General features: G+C 33.2%; 1 non-coding gene across 1 annotated transcript; it reads right to left on the bottom strand.

Moving 5' to 3' along the window:
* Positions 1 to 636: 636 nt before the first annotated feature.
* On the bottom strand, positions 637 to 744 carry LOC148562364 (small nucleolar RNA R71). The gene has a single exon (XR_015887719.1). It is a non-coding gene; the product is annotated as a small nucleolar RNA R71 (small nucleolar RNA).
* Positions 745 to 17,504: the final 16,760 nt, after the last annotated feature.

Below are 17,504 nucleotides of genomic sequence, written 5' to 3'. Positions count from 1 at the left end.
TCGTCTCCTTCTAATTATTTATTCATCTACTAACAATAAGGAATCTCTTTACTGTGACATAGAGGATTCCTCTTCTTTTCTTTTTCTCTTCTCTTTCTTATGAGCAGGGACAAAGAAAAAGGCATTCTTGTTGAAGCTGATCCAGAACCTGAAAGGACTCTGAAGAGAAAACTAAGAGAAGCTAAATTACAACAATCCAGAGACAACCTTATTGAAAATTTCGAACAAGTAAAGGAGATGGCAGCCGAACCCAACAACAATAATGCAAGGAGAATGCTTGGTGACTTTACTGCACCTAATTCCAATTTACATGGAAGGAGCATCTCCATTCCTACCATTGGAGCAAACAACTTTGAGCTGAAACCTCAGCTAGTTTCTCTGATGCAGCAGAACTGCAAGTTCCATGGACTTCCATCTGAAGATCCTTTTCAGTTCTTAACTGAATTCTTGCAGATCTGTGATACTGTTAAGACTAATGGAGTAGATCCTGAAGTCTACAGGCTCATGCTTTTCCCTTTTGCTGTAAGAGACAGAGCTAGAATATGGTTGGACTCTCAACCAAAAGACAGCCTGAACTCTTGGGATAAGCTGGTCACGGCTTTCTTAGCCAAGTTCTTTCCTCCTCAAAAGCTGAGCAAGCTTAGAGCTTATGTTCAAACCTTCAGACAGAAAGAAGGTGAATCCCTCTATGAAGCTTGGGAAAGATACAAACAGTTAACCAAAAAGTGTCCTTCTGACATGCTTTCAGAATGGACCATCCTGGATATATTCTATGATGGTTTATCTGAGCTGTCAAAGATGTCATTGGATACTTCTGCAGGTGGATCCATTCACCTAAAGAAAACGCCTGCAGAAGCTCAGGAACTCATTGACATGGTTGCTAATAACCAGTTCATGTACACTTCTGAGAGGAATCCTGTGAGTAATGGGACGCCTATGAAGAAGGGAGTTCTTGAAATTGATACTCTGAATGCCATATTGGCTCAGAACAAAATATTGACTCAGCAAGTCAATATGATTTCTCAGAGTCTGAATAGAATGCAAGCTGCATCCAACAGTACTCAAGAGGCTTCTCCTGAAGATGAAGCTTATGATCCTGAGAACCCTGCAATAGCAGAGGTAAATTACATGGGTGAACCTTATGAAAACACCTATAATCCATCATGGAGAAATCACCCAAATCTCTCATGGAAGAATCAAAAGCCTCAACAAGGCTTTAATAATGGTGGAAGAAATAGGTTTAACAATAGTAGACCTTTTCCATCATCCACTCAGCAATAGACAGAGAACTCTGAACAAAATACCTCTAATTTAGCAAACTTAGTCTCTGATCTATCTAAGGCCACTGTGAGTTTCATGAATGAAACAAGGTCTTCCATTAGAAATTTGGAAGCACAAGTGGGCCAGCTGAGTAAAAGGATCACTGAAATCCCTCCTAGTACTCTCCCAAGCAATACAGAAGAGAATCCAAAAGGAGAGTGCATGGCCATTGAATTAATTACCATGGCCGAACCCACAAGAGAGGAGAAGGACGTGAATCCCAAGGAGGAAGACCTCCTGGGACGTCTAGTGATCAATAAGGAGCTTCCCTCTGAGGAACTTAAGAAATCGGAGGCTCAACTAAAGACCATAGAGATTCCATTAAACCTCCTTATGCCCTTCATGAGCTCTGATGAGTATTCCTCTTCTGAAGAGAATGAGGATGTTACTAAAGAGCAAACTGCCAAGTTTCTTGGTGCAATCATGAAGCTGAATACCAAATTATTTGGTATTGAAACTTGGGAAGATGAACCTCCCTTGTTCATCAATGAACTAAGTGATCTGGATCAACTGACATTGCCTCAGAAGAGACAGGATCCTGGAAAGTTCATAATACCTTGTACCATAGCCACCATGATCTTTAAGGCTCTGTGTGACCTTGGTTCAGGAATAAACCTCATGCCCCTCTCTGTAATAGAGAAACTGGGAATCTATGGGGTGCAAGCTGCTAAAATCTCATTAGAGATGGCAGACAATTCAAGAAAATAGGCTTATGGACAAGTAGAGGACGTGTTAGTAAAGGTTGAAGGCCTTTACATCCCTGCTGATTTCATAGTCCTGGATACTGGAAAGGAAGAGGATGAATCCATCATCCTAGGAAGACCTTTCCTAGCCACAGCAAGAGCTGTGATTGATGTGGACAGAGGAGAATTGATCCTTCAAGTAAATGAGGACAACCTTGTGTTTACAACTCAAGGGTCTCTCTCTGCATCCATGGAGAGGAAGCAGAAAAAGCTTCTCTCAAAGCAGAGTCAACTAAAGCCCCCACAGTCAAACTATAAGTTTGGTGTTGGGAGGCCACAACCAAACTCTAAGTTTGGTGTCAAACCCCCATATCCAAACTCTAAGTTTGGTGTTGGGAGGTCTCAACAAAGCTCTGCACATCTGTGAGGCTCCATGAGAGCCCGCTGTCAAGCTATTGACATTAAAGAAGCGCTTGTTGGGAGGCAACCCAATTTTTATTTATCTAACTATATTTTTCTTAGTTATATGTCTTTATAGGTTCATGATCATGTGGAGTCACAAAATAAAAAAAAAATTTGAAAACGGAATCAAAAACAGCAAAAGAAAAATCACACCCTGGAGGAAGCACCTGCCTGGCGTTCAACGCCAGAACAGAGCATGGTTCTGGTGCTGAACGCCCAAAATGGGCAGTATCTGGGCGCTGAACGCCCAAAATGGGCAGCATCTGGGCGCTGAATGCCAGAATTGCACCCTGGAGAAGAGCTGGCGCTGAACGCCCAGAACAAGCATGGTTCTGGCGTTCAACGCCAGAAATGGGCAATAAATGGGCGTTGAACGCCCAAAATGGGCACCAACCTGGCGCTGAACGCCCAGAGTTGTGTGCAAGGGCATTTTACATGCCTAATTTGGTGCAAGGTTGTAAATCCTTGAACACCTTAGGATCTGTGGACCCCACAGGATCATCTCAGGATCTGTGGACCCCACAGAATCCCCACCTACCTCCACTCACTTCTTCTCACCCCTCTTTCACAAAATCCCATAAACACTCTTCCCCAAAACCCTTCACCAATCACCTCAATCTCTCTTTCCCATCACCTCTTCACCACTCACATCCATCCACTCTTCCCCATAAACCTACCTCATAAACTCCACCTACCTTCAAAATTCAAAATCAATTTCCCACCCAAACCCACCCTAAATGGCCGAACCTTCACCCACCTCCCATCCCTATATATAACCCTCCATTCTTCCTCATTTTCACACAACACAACCCTCTCTTCTCTTCTTGGCCGAAACACAACCCCCTCTCCCTCTCCTCCATTTCTTCTTCTTCTTCATCTATTCTTTCTTCTCTTGCTCGAGGGCGAGCAAAATTCTAAGTTTGGTGTGGTAAAAGCATAAGCTTTTGTTTTTCCATTACCATTGATGGCACCTAAGACCGGAAAATCCTCTAGAAAAGGAAAAGGGAAGACAAAAGCTTCCACCTCCGAGTCATGGGAGATGGAAAGGTTCATCTCCAACGCCCATCAAGACCACTTCTATGATGTTGTGGCCAAGAAGAAGGTGATCCCTGAGGTCCCTTTCAAACTCAAAAGAAATGAGTATCCAGAGATCCGACATGAAATTCAAAGAAGAGGTTGGGAAGTTCTAACAAATCCCATCCAACAAGTCGGCATCCTAATGGTTCAAGAGTTCTATGCCAATGCATGGATCACCAAGAACCATGATCAAAGTAAGAACCCGGATCCAAAGAACTATGTTACAATGGTTCGGGGGAAATACTTAGATTTTAGTCCGGAGAATGTAAGGTTGGCGTTCAACTTGCCAAACATGGAAGAGAACGCACGCCCCTACACAAGGAGAGTCAACTTTGATCAAAGGTTGGACCAAGTCCTTATGGACATATGTGTGGAAGGAGCTCAATGGAAGATTGACTCCAAAGGCAAGCTGGTTCAACTAAGAAGATTGGACCTCAAGCCTGTGGCTAGAGGATGGTTGGAATTCATCCAATGCTCCATCATCCCCACTAGCAACCGATCTGAAGTTACTGTGGATCGGGCCATCATGATTCATAGCATCATGATTGGAAAGGAAATAGAAGTTCATGAAGTCATCTCTAATGAACTCTACAAAATAGCCGAAAAGTCATCCCCCATGGCAAGGCTAGCTTTTCCTCATCTTATTTTCCATCTATGTTACTCAGCTGGAGCTTTCATAGAAGAAGACATTCCCATTAAGGAAGAGAAGCCCATCACTAAGAAAAATATGGAGCAAGCAAGAGAGCCCATTCATGGAGCTCAAGAGGCGTATGAAGCTCATCACCATGAGATCCCGGAGATGCCTCAAATGCATTTTCCTCCACAAAACTATTGGGAGCAAATCAATACCTCCCTAGGAGAATTAAGTTCTAACATGGGACAATTAAGGGTGGAACATCAAGAGCACTCCATCATCCTTCATGAAATTAGAGAAGATCAAAAAGCAATGAGGGAGGAGCAACAAAGACAAGGAAGAGACATAGAAGAGCTCAAGGACATCATTGGTTCCTCAAGAAGGAAACGCCACCATCACTAAGGTGGATTCATTCCTTGTTCTTATTTCTTCTGTTTTTCGTTTTCTATGTTATGTGCTTATCTATGTTTGTGTCTTCATTACATGATCATTAGTAGTTAGTAACTATGTCTTAAGGTTATGAATGTCCTATGAATCCATCACCTCTCTTAAATAAAAAAAATGTTTTAATTCAAAAGAACAAGAAGTACCTGAGTTTTGAATTTATCCTTGAACTTAGCTTAATTATATTGATGTGGTGACAATGCTTCTTATTTTCTGAATGTATGCTTGAACAGTGCATATGTCTTTTGAAGTTGTTGTTTAAGAATGTTAAATATGTTGGCTCTTGAAAGAATGATGACTAGGAGACATGTTATTTGATAATCTAAAAAATCATAAAAATGACTCTTGAAGCAAGAAAAAGCAGCAAAGAACAAAGCTTGCAGAAAAAAAAATAGGCGAAAAAAAAATAGAAAGAAAGAAAAAGAAAAAGCAAGCAGAAAAAGCCAAAAGCTCTTAAAACCAAGAGGCAAGAGCAAAAAGTCAATAACCCTCAAAACCAAAAGGCAAGGGTAAATAAAAAGGATCCCAAGGCTTTGAGCATCAGTGGATAGGAGGGCCTAAAAGAATAAAATCCTGGTCTAAGCGGCTAAACCGAGATGTCCCTAACCATGTGCTTGTGGCGTGTAGGTGTCAAGTGAAAACTTGAGACTGAGCGGTTAAAGTCAAGGTCCAAAGCAAGAAAAGAGTGTGCTTAAGAACCCTGGACACCTCCAATTGAGGACTTTAGCAAAGCTGAGTCACAATCTGAAAAGGTTCACCCAATTATGTGTCTGTGGCATTTATGTATCCGGTGGTAATACTGGAAAACAAAGTGCTTAGGGCCACGGCCAAGACTCATAAAATAGCTGTGTTCAAAAATCATCATACTGAACTAGGAGAATCAATAACACTATCTGAACTCTGAGTTCCTATAGATGCCAATCATTCTGAACCTCAATGGATAGAGTGAGATGCCAAAACTATTCAAGAGGCAAAAAGCTACAAGTCCCGCTCATTTAATTGGAGCTATGTTTCTTTGATAGTTTGGAATTCATAGTATATTCTCTTCTTTTTATCCTATTTGATTTTCAGTTGCTTGGGGACAAGCAACAATTTAAGTTTGGTGTTGTGATGAGCGGATAATTTATACGCTTTTTGGCATTGTTTTTAGTATGTTTTTAGTAGGATCTAGTTACTTTTAGGGATGTTTTCATTAGTTTTTATGATAAATTCACATTTCTGGACTTTACTATGAGTTTGTGTATTTTTCTATGATTTCAGGTATTTTCTGGCTGAAATTGAGGGACTTGAGCAAAAATCAGATTCAGAGGTTGAAGAAGGACTGCTGAGGCTGTTGGATTCTGACCTCCCTGCACTCAAAATGGATTTTCTGGAGCTACAGAACTCAAAATGGCGCGATTTCAATTGCGTTGGAAAGTAGACATCCAGGGCTTTCCAACAATATATAATAGTTCATACTTTGCCTAAGTTTAGATGACGCAAACTGGCGTTCAACGCCAGCTCTCTGCCCAATTCTGGCATCCAGCGCCAGAAACAAGTTGCAAAGTGGAGTTCAACGCCTAAACTGGTACAAAAGCTGGCGTTCAACTCCAATAATGACCTCTCCACGTGTAGACTTCAAGCTCAGCCCAAACACACACCAAGTGGGCCCCGGAAGTGGATTTATGTATCAATTACTTACTTCTGTAAACCCTAGTAGCTAGTTTATTATAAATAGGACTTTTTACTATTGTATTAGACATCCTGGATTGTATTTTTAATCCTGTGATCACGTTTTGGGGGCTGGCCATTCGGCCATGCCTGGACTTTTCACTTATGTAATTTCAACGGTAGAGTTTCTACACTCCATAGATTAAGGTGTGGAGCTCTGCTGTTCCTTAAAGATTAATGCAAAGTACTACTGTTTTCTATTCAATTCATCTTGTTTCGCTTCTAAGATATTCATTCGCACTTCAACCTGAATGTGATGAACGTGACAATCATCATCATTCCCTATGAACGCGTGCCTGACAACCACTTCCGTTCTACATTAGATTGAATGAGTATCTCTTAGATCTCTTAATCAGAATCTTCGTGGTGTAAGCTAGAATGATGGCGGCATTCAAGAGAATCCGGAAAGTCTAAACCTTGTCTGTGGTATTCCGATTAGGATTCAATGATTGAATGACTATGACGAGCTTCAAACTCGCGAGTGCTGGGCGTAGTGACAGACGCAAAAGGAGGGTGAATCCTATTCCAGCATGATCGGGAACCTCAGATGATTAGCCGTGCTATGACAGAGCATTTGGACCATTTTCACAAGAGGAGGGGATGTAGCCACTGACAACGGTGATTTCCTTGCATAAAGCCAGCCATGGAAAGGAGTAAGACTGATTGGATGAAGACAGCAGGAAAGCAGAGGTTCAAAGGAACGAAAGCATCTCTATGCGCTTATCTGAAATTCTCACCAATGATCTACATAAGTATTTCTATCCCTCTTTTATTATTTAATTTCGAAAACCCCATTACTATTTTATATCCGCCTGACTGAGATTTACAAGGTGACCATAGCTTGCTTCATACCAACAATCTCCGTGGGATTCGACCCTTACTCACGTAAGGTATTACTTGGACGACCCAGTGCACTTGCTGGTTAGTTGTGCGAAGTTGTGAACCATGGTATTGGTATCATGTTTTTGGCGCCATCACCAGGGAAAGAAAGAGCAATAAATTTTACATAATCAAAGTGTAATCACAATTTCTGCGCACCAAGGTCTCTTAATGCTCTCCTGTACACCAGGGATTGTTTTCCTTCTATACACTTGAACTGACTCATGAAATTAGCAGCCATATACAATAAGTATGGCATGTCCCTGGAGGATGCCATCCACTACTCTCCTCTTCCATTACGGCATGTATGGATCCAACTCTATCAGATATGGCAAGAATATTTTACTGTGGAGTCACATGCTGCTGCAAATTTCTTATAAAGAACGACCAAAACTCTAACTCAACCAATGCAAAGGTGATGGAAAAATGTTTGAGTTGTCGTCTTGTGTAATGGTCATTAATAGAATCCCTCTGTACTGCCCATACAATGTGTATCATCAATAGATACCAGATGTTTGCAATACTTGAAGTCTTCAATGCAAGGAGAAAATGTCCAAAATACCTTATCAAACTACATAAAACCAAACTCTTGAAGCATGCCTTCATAACGTAGCACAAGCCTGATATTATGAATCATAACAAACAAACATTTCTCAATCACATTTAGCAACCTCGAAAATTGGTTGTATGACTCTTCCTAATCCTCATAGATTTGAGCAATTACTTTTGCTTCGCCATCCAAATCTTTTTGTACAATAGCTTAAATTTGTAGCTCTATTCTATTGCTCATTATAATACTCTAATTGGAACAGAATGGTTACCTAAATTGATTAATATGACAACCAATTTTAGATATCTTATAACAATAATATGATAAAGAAGTAACCATTTTTTCAAAAAAAATGCAAATGTCAAAAATGATGACCTTTTATCATGGAAAATATCACTTTGTATATCAGGTTGCTATCAAGATTTGAATGATTTTGGGACATTGTTGGCACCAAGCACGTATGCATAGTCTCATATTTACGAACCTCCCAATAACCAAGATTCTATCGATACGCAACTCAAATGCTCCACTGACAACTTACAACATAATATCTACGCCAACAATGATATTTCAGACAATTAGATTCAACCATCCAATACTCTACACTCTGACGAATGTTGTAGTTCTTGATGGCAAAGTGAACGGATTCTCTATTGCAAAATCTATGGCCAACCCTTAATTTCACGCTCCCATCTGTGTTATAGTCATCAGCACCCCAGTACAAAAGATATCGACGCCACTTGCATAACATCCAGGTCCAAGTTGAATAATGGCTTGGAACTTGGGCTAGGCTAGGAAGTGATAACGATGGTAGCAATATATGTCGTGAGAAAGTAAAGACGATAATTGAATTTCTAGGACAAACTCTGTATCGTCATCGCTATCTCTATCAAAACCAGATTTGACCCACTCCTCGTCTGACTCAGACTCTTCGAAAAACAAATCAGCTTTGGGTTCGAGCATTTAGAGAGAAGACCAAATTCTTATGGGAGATTTGGTTCTTCTCACCTAACTAAGTCTTGCTGTCCAACCTGTTGGATTGCACGTGCGGGAGAAGAACTACCGGTAAATCAATGTAAAATTTCATCATTTGTTCAGTCACAATCTTTCCATGACAATCGAACATAGCTTGCACGTGATCGTCAAGTGCCGAATATTGCTCATGGCGTCTAGTGAAATGCACTGATACTCAACTTTTCAAACATTCTTAATTCCAAGCATAGTTATTAAATCCGGTTCACTCGATCGAACCGAAAACCTGGTCACCAATCTGGGTTTGGTCATCATTTGAACCAGTTAAGTAATTAATCTGATCAAACTTAGTCAAATCCAATAAAATCCAGTTAATCAATCCAAAACCGGTTAACCCAACCCGGTCAAACCCGGCAAAGTTAAAAAATATTATTTTCTATACATAATTTTTTTTTATTAAATATATTACATAAATAAACTTAAATTATATTGACAAATTTAAACAAAAATAATATTTTATTAACTACAACATATTTTTTATTTCTATGATTGTTCTTTTATTTTTTTAGAAATACTTAAAGAGTATAATAAATATAAATTTATAAATATTTGAAGAGTATAATAAATATAAACTAATTGATAAGATATTAAAATTTAAAAATAATAATTAATCGAAGATAAAATAAAACTAAAGAATAAAGATATTTATTATGGAAATAAAAAATAAAATAAAATTTTATATAATTATTTAATTATGATCGGATTAATCGGTTCAACTTATAATCCACCAGTTGAACTAATAACCCAATGACCCAATAATTTGATCGATTCGATTACCGATTTAATTTTAATAACTATAATTTTAAGCATTTGATGTTGACCAAAATTAAATTTTTAAATTTTTAAACTCTGTTGACGAATGTAACTGCCAAATATGCATAACAATAGAATCACTGTATTTAAAATGTCTACCACCATCTTTGCGTGATATTGTACATTGGGCTAAATAACAACTACTATACCCTCACCACTCATTTTGGAGAATTTGTATTCATGACAAAGAAGAGATAATAGATGACAGATAAAAATTATTAGGAGGAAGTGATATATACAGCATTGGCAGCGTCTGTGTTATAGTGTTAGTTTATTTCGCAGTCAATATCTATACTATGATCTGTTTACATAATAGTTACAGAATATTTAAAATGATAGAAATTATAAAAACATTTAAAAGGATAAATATAATTTTTTTTATTTATTAAAAAAAAAACCCGGTAAACTACATGATGGAAATAGCAGTATATTTGCCGTTTATTTTAATATAGTAAATTTTCTTTATTTTTATATACGTTTACCAATTATTCCTTTTTCTGAAATTAGGCTGGTACTTGGTATATTACATAGCCAATTATATAAAACTTTTGAATTTTGCTAAACGAGTATTTTTAGAAAAAAAAATAAAAATATAAAGAGAAAGCTTTTTATTGAAAAAAAAAGGCAACAATTGATACATTAAATGCTATAAAATATAGATACTTTGCTGAGTTATCGTATCTGCGTATCTGATATATTTTAGACACCATACTTATCACCATCGGTACTCATTCAACACATTTATTTGCTGTGTCCAACCGTATCTTAATAAAAAATAAAAAATGTTCTCCGAACACGCTTAGACACACTTAAATACCTTCACTTGTTAGTGTGTCTAATCTTATTCTTAACATGTATTTTTGAAATGAATTTAAAAATAATATATATTATTATATTATTAAAATAAAAATACTTTAAATACTTTATATAATTAAAAAAATATTAAAAATAATTAAAAAAATATTTTTTATTTTAATATTAATAAAATATTAAAATAACAGTACTATAATTTATCTAAAAAATAATTTATATTTTATATTTATTAATATTAAAATATCATATTTTATATATATGCAGTGTCTGAGTATCTTATAAGATTTTAAATTTTGTGTATCTGTGTATCATAAATTAAAAATATTATTAAAACCAAAAAAGATTATTCTTTTTTTTAATAAAAATTTCACATTAATAAAATTTTTAAATATTTAAAATTAAACAAATAAATTAACAATAATAATATTTGATAGCATTAGTTAAGATTATTTAAGATTTTTATTACTCCATCAGGCATCAGTTTCATTATATTTATCTTGTTTGTAGATTATATATTTTAAGGTTTTAAATATATATTCTATTTAAAAAAATCTTAGTATAAATTTTCCTTTTCAAATTCACCATTCATAATAATGTAATTTAAAAAGAGAATAAATTTTTATTTATATAATTTCTATAATTTTTTATTATGATCAATATTTTTTTTAAATAAATGTGTCTTTTGTTTAAAAATAGATATATAAAAAAAATTAAATATATCAAATATATTAATATTTTAATAATTTTAAAGTTAATTTTAATTATAAAAAATATATATAATATATCTTAATTAACATTAATGGTTAAGATTATTGGAATACCGTTTAAAAACTTTCCGGATATATATACTGTTGAACACTAGTACCTACAAGATTTCTTAAATTTATCCTAATCTAATGCGTTTGCTAGCAAAAACAATTTCGTGAATTAGAAATTAAATGTGCTTACTTTATTACGAAATGGTGATGGAAACATGAGGTCAGAGAGAGAGAGAGAGAGATGTGGTTAGGGGCATTCTCGTCAAACACAATTTTAAAATTATTAATGAAAGGAGACAAAAGAACTGTTGAAGAAACAGAGACAAGTTTGACAATGACATCAAAAGTCAATAGGCCACGTCAACCCTTGCCTTGCAGTACCACACCTACTTTGGTCAAATAAGTAACAACCCCCCTTCAAAGAGAATCTCTCGCACACACAGATTGATGAAACTGCTTTTATCTATTGTCCCAATAAGATAAAATGAAAACAAAACTAAGAATGAAACTACTCAAAAATACCTAGGAATGCATTATTAATTAACAACTTATTAGGTTTTTCCTTGAATAATTATCTTTTTGAAGTTAAAATAATCTTCATCTAATAATATTCTCTATTTATTATTTTAAAGTTTTAATGTATTTCTTTGGCTCTTAAATGTTTTTCACGAACTTATAAATGTGAACATAAATAAAGAATAATTATTAGAAACCTTTTATAACTGTAAAAAATTAAAAATTATTGAGTAAAATGAATTATTATTATTATTATTATTATTATTATTATTATTATTATTATTATTATTACTACTTAAATTTTCATCAATGGAAATTTTGAAAATATATACATTATTGTATTTAGGACCAAAAGAGATAGTATTAAATAATGATTTCTAATTCTATTCTCAATTTATTTATTTAATTTTTGTAATAATTGTTTTACAATCAATTTACTGAACTAGCCTTCCCATCAAACAATATAATCATTGTTTAAAATAATCAAAAAAATTTTTAATATATACGTTAAATATTTAAAAGAGAGTTATTTGTCAGCAGATTTAATTTGTAACATATTTCTAAACAACCTTTTTTGAATAAAAAAGTGTCCTATTTGACTATTTCTTAAGCTCAAAGAAATAAGCAGATTTATAATTTCACGATTTTTTCTATAAAAAATTTAACATCTTTTTTTACCACATCATTTTAAAAAATTTTTAAGTGTATTGGTATACTGATATTTCAATAATTTTTAACCGTTAATGTTAATTATAAAAAATATATATAATATATATAATTAAAATTAATAATTAAAATTCACTTAAATACCAATAAACTGATATATTTAAAAATTTTGAAATTTATTTTGTTAACAGTGTAATGCAAACCAATTATCAAATCAATCACTTTCGCGTTTATTTTATTTTATTTTTAAATAATATGGTTTCTAGAAGTATTCCATTCCATAGCTAGCTAGGCGATTTGAAATCGAGTTTGTCTTCTAGCCAAAATGAAGAACGGACTTGGAATAATCCACTTGCATTATGAAAAACACTTTCGCTATAATATAACACACACACAATATATATATATGTTTCTTTTGGAAAAAAAAAATCATATTCATTAAAATAAAGTCGTCTCTCATTGTCAAAATAAATCAGAAATTAATATCAAAAGAAGAATATTCTACCCTTTAATAATAACAACCAGGCAGCTAGAGAGGAAACAAAGGGGAACATGATAATAAGAGAGTGCCGTTCATGTTTTTGATATACCTGTGGGCTGTTTGATATGTGGCCCTAACCGTGTGGTGTGTGATTCATCACCTCCAATTAATGTAAATAATTTGTATCATTGTTTTCAAAATCACTTATGTGGGCGAAACAAAAATTAGATCTTTATTTTTTTAATCTTCAATAGACAATAAAGATTAACTATGATTAACTATAGTCTTGGTTTTAACTTTTAAGAATAAGACCGAATCGATCACTTTAATTGGATTAATAAAAAAAATTAACTATTAAATTAGTCTAAATTTGAACGAAAAATTAGTTACTACTAGTATTTTTACTTGTAATAACATTACGAAAATATAAATCTTTTAAAATTACAATCCACTTTGTTCTGATAGTACAGTATAGATTATGCATGACACAAAAGATTTATAAAATTAAACTACTTTTACAAAAAAAAATCGTAGGTTGACAAAAGTTTTTGACTAAAAAGATCAAGGTATCTGTAGATAAAAAAATTAAATAATAAGATTTTTAGTTATTATTTTTATATAAAAAAGTCTAATTTTTATTAATAATTAATTTTAACATTCGTTATTTAAAATTTAAAATAATTTAACGTGTATACTTTACATTTAATTAGGTGTTAACTATTAAGTCTGTTGCACAAATAAAAATAATTAATTTTTATACTTACTATTTAAAAATAATATTTTTCTCCCTGTGTATATAAAAATATAATTAGATATTAGCATAAAAAATTATACTGATAGTTATAAAATTAATTCAAAATTAAAATTTTTTTAAATAATTGAATCTTGATTCTAACTTTTAATTATAACATTAGTATTCTCTTCAAATTATATGTAATAAATATTTGAAAGAAGAGAAATGAAAATATAAATTAGAAAGATAAGCGGTGAAAATTCAAAACTAAATAAAAAATTATGTATATAATAACAATAATAATAATATTTTTATTTAAATTATATTATTTTGTTAATTTTATTTTTTGTAGAAGAGAAAGATAGAAAAAATAGAAAATGAGATAAAAGAGAGAGAAAGATAAAGATGAAGAATGAGAGTGAGAGTGAGAGTTTGTTAATTTTGGAAGAAAATTTTTATTTTAATTGTAAAAAAATATCGGATGACATATTTTGATTTGTCAAATTATTAATATAAAATATAAATTATATATAGAGTAAAAATAGTAGAGAGAAATAAAAAATGGAGAGAGGTAGATGAGAGAATTTAGGAAGGGAGTTTATTAATTTTTAAGAAAATATTTTCTCTCAATTTTAATAAAAGAGTGTCATGTGATACATTTGATTATTAAATTAGATAATAATATATTATACATAATATAGATATATTTCAATTTCAATTTTAATATTTTAATTTTACTTTTAATGCAATGAAAGAATGTCATATTGTACATTTTGATTATCAAATTAGTAATTAGTCATTGATATTGATAATGATATATAAAAGAATAAATTACCATTTGTACCCATAAAAGATACAGACGCTGACAAATGTACCCATATAAAAATAAAACGACAATTATAACCACGGAAAATGGCCTTCGTGTGCCAAAAGTATCTGCACGTTGGTTACGCAATTGGTCTGTTAGGATACTTTTGGCACACATAAGCCATCTTCTGTAGTTACAATTGTTGTTTTATTCTTATATGGGTATATTTGTCAGCCTCTATATCTTTTATGGGTACAAATAATAATTTATTCTATATAAAATAGATAGAGTGGTTAAAAGAATGAGAAAAATAGAAAAAAGAAGAGGGAGAAAGGAAAAACTCTTTAATTTTGGAGGAAAAGATTTGATTTCAATTGCAATGAAGGAGTGATATGTAGCACATTTTGGTTGTAAAATTAGAGATATGTAATAAATATAATAGATATAATAGATTGAATCGGTAGGATTGATAAAAAAATTAGTTAATTAATTGAATTTTTTAATAATTAATCATTTAAAAATAATTAAAAAAGTATTTTTTTAAAAGAATTATATATAAATATATTATTTTAATATTTTTAATTTAATTTTGACTAATTCTTTAATATTTTAGATCTTTGATTTCACCCGTTCATTGAGCTATCTGTCATTTAAAACCTTGTATTACCGTTTAAACTACAGTATCAGTTATTTTAATTCTTAAAATATAAATATAAATATTAACTGTAGTTCGAAATTGTGAATATGATCATGTTAGCCTATATCTCACTTTCACAATTTTGTACTGTGTTTTTGTGACAAATCATATGCATGATGTTAAATAACAAACTCGTATTTCATGTTGATGAGTTTGGAAAATTTTAATTTAATTTTGATGATGAACAAACATTATTGAAATATTTAAATTATAAAATTATTAATTTGATTTTCACTTAACATATGTTAATTAATAATTTTGTGATGCAGGTTTTTAATTGGGCCAGAAAATAAAAATGTTGCTAGTCCAAATTAAAACCAACAATCAGCCTTGTTACATATTTCCTATCATGTGGCTGAATTATTGTATTAATGGGCCAAACTCAATGTTATTGCAATTAAGCCCATATTTAATTTTGATGAATGTTTCCTATGCTTGATCCGTTCCAAAACTCATCAGGAAAGCAAATGTTGCTATTGGGCCTGATTTAATCATTATTGCAACTAAGCCCAATTCCAATTTAAGATAAGAATTCCTCATGCTTTGTCCGAATCCATGAAGCAAAGAAAAACAAAAATGCTTCCAACGGATTTCATTACACCTCTTGGAAGGATTTCAAAGTTAATTTAAGCATTGGGAACATAAGCAAGTGAGAGAAGATTGATTTGACTAAAGACATCATTGCTACACGCCACACTAAGGGAAGCAAAAGCAAGCTATTTTCAATTAATTAGTTTAACCACTTTGAATCTCTTTTCTTCAGATTCTCTTTTCTCTCTCATTCTTTCTTCTTCTTTGGTCATTGTCCAGGAAACAATGGAAGCTATGTTCAACTATCAAAAGAAGGAAAGAGCTGCATGCATCAAGACCATCAAGCTAATGATGGCAAAAAAACATACTAAAATAAAAAAGAGCTGTGGCTGAGATTATCACTAAATTTGGATAGATTTGGTGAGGTAATCTTGGCTTCTCCATGCTCAAAAAGGAAGAAGAAGATCTCGGCTAGCAGGGTGAGATTCTTGGAGGCATGGCTTGTCTTTGATTCTGCTCAACCACCACAGGAAGTAACTAGAGTGACGAAGTGATGGTAGAGGCAGAGATTGAAGCAGATGAAGTCATCATTATCATGAAGCATCAAGGGTCAGAAATCCATCTTGGAGAGCAAGCCAAGGATGGAGAGCTCGGATTGATGAAGAGTGATGACTAAGGAAGGACTAGAGGTAATTGCATGTTGGTTATTGCATGGTTATCTCTTCTCTCTGTGTGTGGCCGAACCGGTTTCTTGAAGGAAGAAGAAGTTGGCTTAGGTTTTTGGCTTCAAGTGTGGAGGCTTCTCTCTTCTATAAAAAGGGGGAACAGCCACTGGTTGGAGCAATGAGTTAGAAGTAAGCAGTGAGAGTGCAAGGCACAGGATTCTCAGAGCTACCTAAGCTTACAGATTTTCTTCTCCTTCAATGTATTCTGTTTTGTATTTTTCTGTTTAATTTTGTCATGTCTTGAGTCTCATGGAAAAAGGTAAACAGTGAGATTTGTATGAAAAAGCTATAAAGCGGAAAAAGGCAGAGAATGCAAAATTAAAAGAAAAAGTCATAGATGTCTTAGAGTTCCTTTGTACGTCTATGTTGTGTTTCATGATTCTGTGGGAATCCCCTTGTAAGTTGGGTTAGCACTTTACAGTTTGTAATCTGGAAGATTATAGTGAAATTCCATCATTGTTGTGATGAAGACTGGATGTAGGCTGCATTGCACTTAGCAGCTGAACCAGGATATATCTGGGTGTAATCTTTCTTATCTCCTACTCCATTTCTGTTTTCTACTGCACAAGAGCAAAAAAACTAAAAATGTCTCGTGCCAAGTGACGAGACAAAACGAAAAAGTCTCGTGGCTAGGGACGAGCTAAAAACAGAAAAGTCTTCTCTAAGTCCAGCAAGTGTTAGCAAGTAAAAAGGGGGCTAAGATTCAACCCCCTTCTCTTAGCCACTGAAACCATCACATGTGATTTCTTAAGAATAATATATTATATGTCCAACATCTCTTAAGAAAATAAGGTAATAATATAAATATTAATTTTTATTAATTATAATATATAATGAAATTTATTTTTAGCAATTATATGATGAAAAAATAATATACTCAATGAGTTTTAATGTAATAGAGTTTTTTTTTTTCAAATAAAAAAGAGAAAGAGAGACAATGGGTCGAAAACGCATAGTATCCTTCATGTCTTTTTTTTTCTTTTATATATATACACACGATGGAGCAATACGAGAGATTGAGAGAGTGAAGTGAGTGGGAATAGAGAGAGAAAAAAAGAGATATTCAAAAAAAGAAAAAAATATATTATGAAAATAAGTATTATTAGAGTTTTAGAGAAGAGAAGAGAAAAGAGAATAGCTAGAATAAGAAATGATTATATTATTGATTATGA

The sequence above is a fragment of the Arachis ipaensis genome, chromosome B6 (assembly GCF_059453495.1).
Source record: "Arachis ipaensis isolate K30076 ecotype BB chromosome B6, ASM5945349v1, whole genome shotgun sequence".
Classification (NCBI taxonomy): Eukaryota; Viridiplantae; Streptophyta; class Magnoliopsida; order Fabales; family Fabaceae; genus Arachis; species Arachis ipaensis.
The sequence above is the reverse complement of the archived record's forward strand: the minus strand, read 5'-3'. Positions and strand labels throughout refer to the sequence as shown.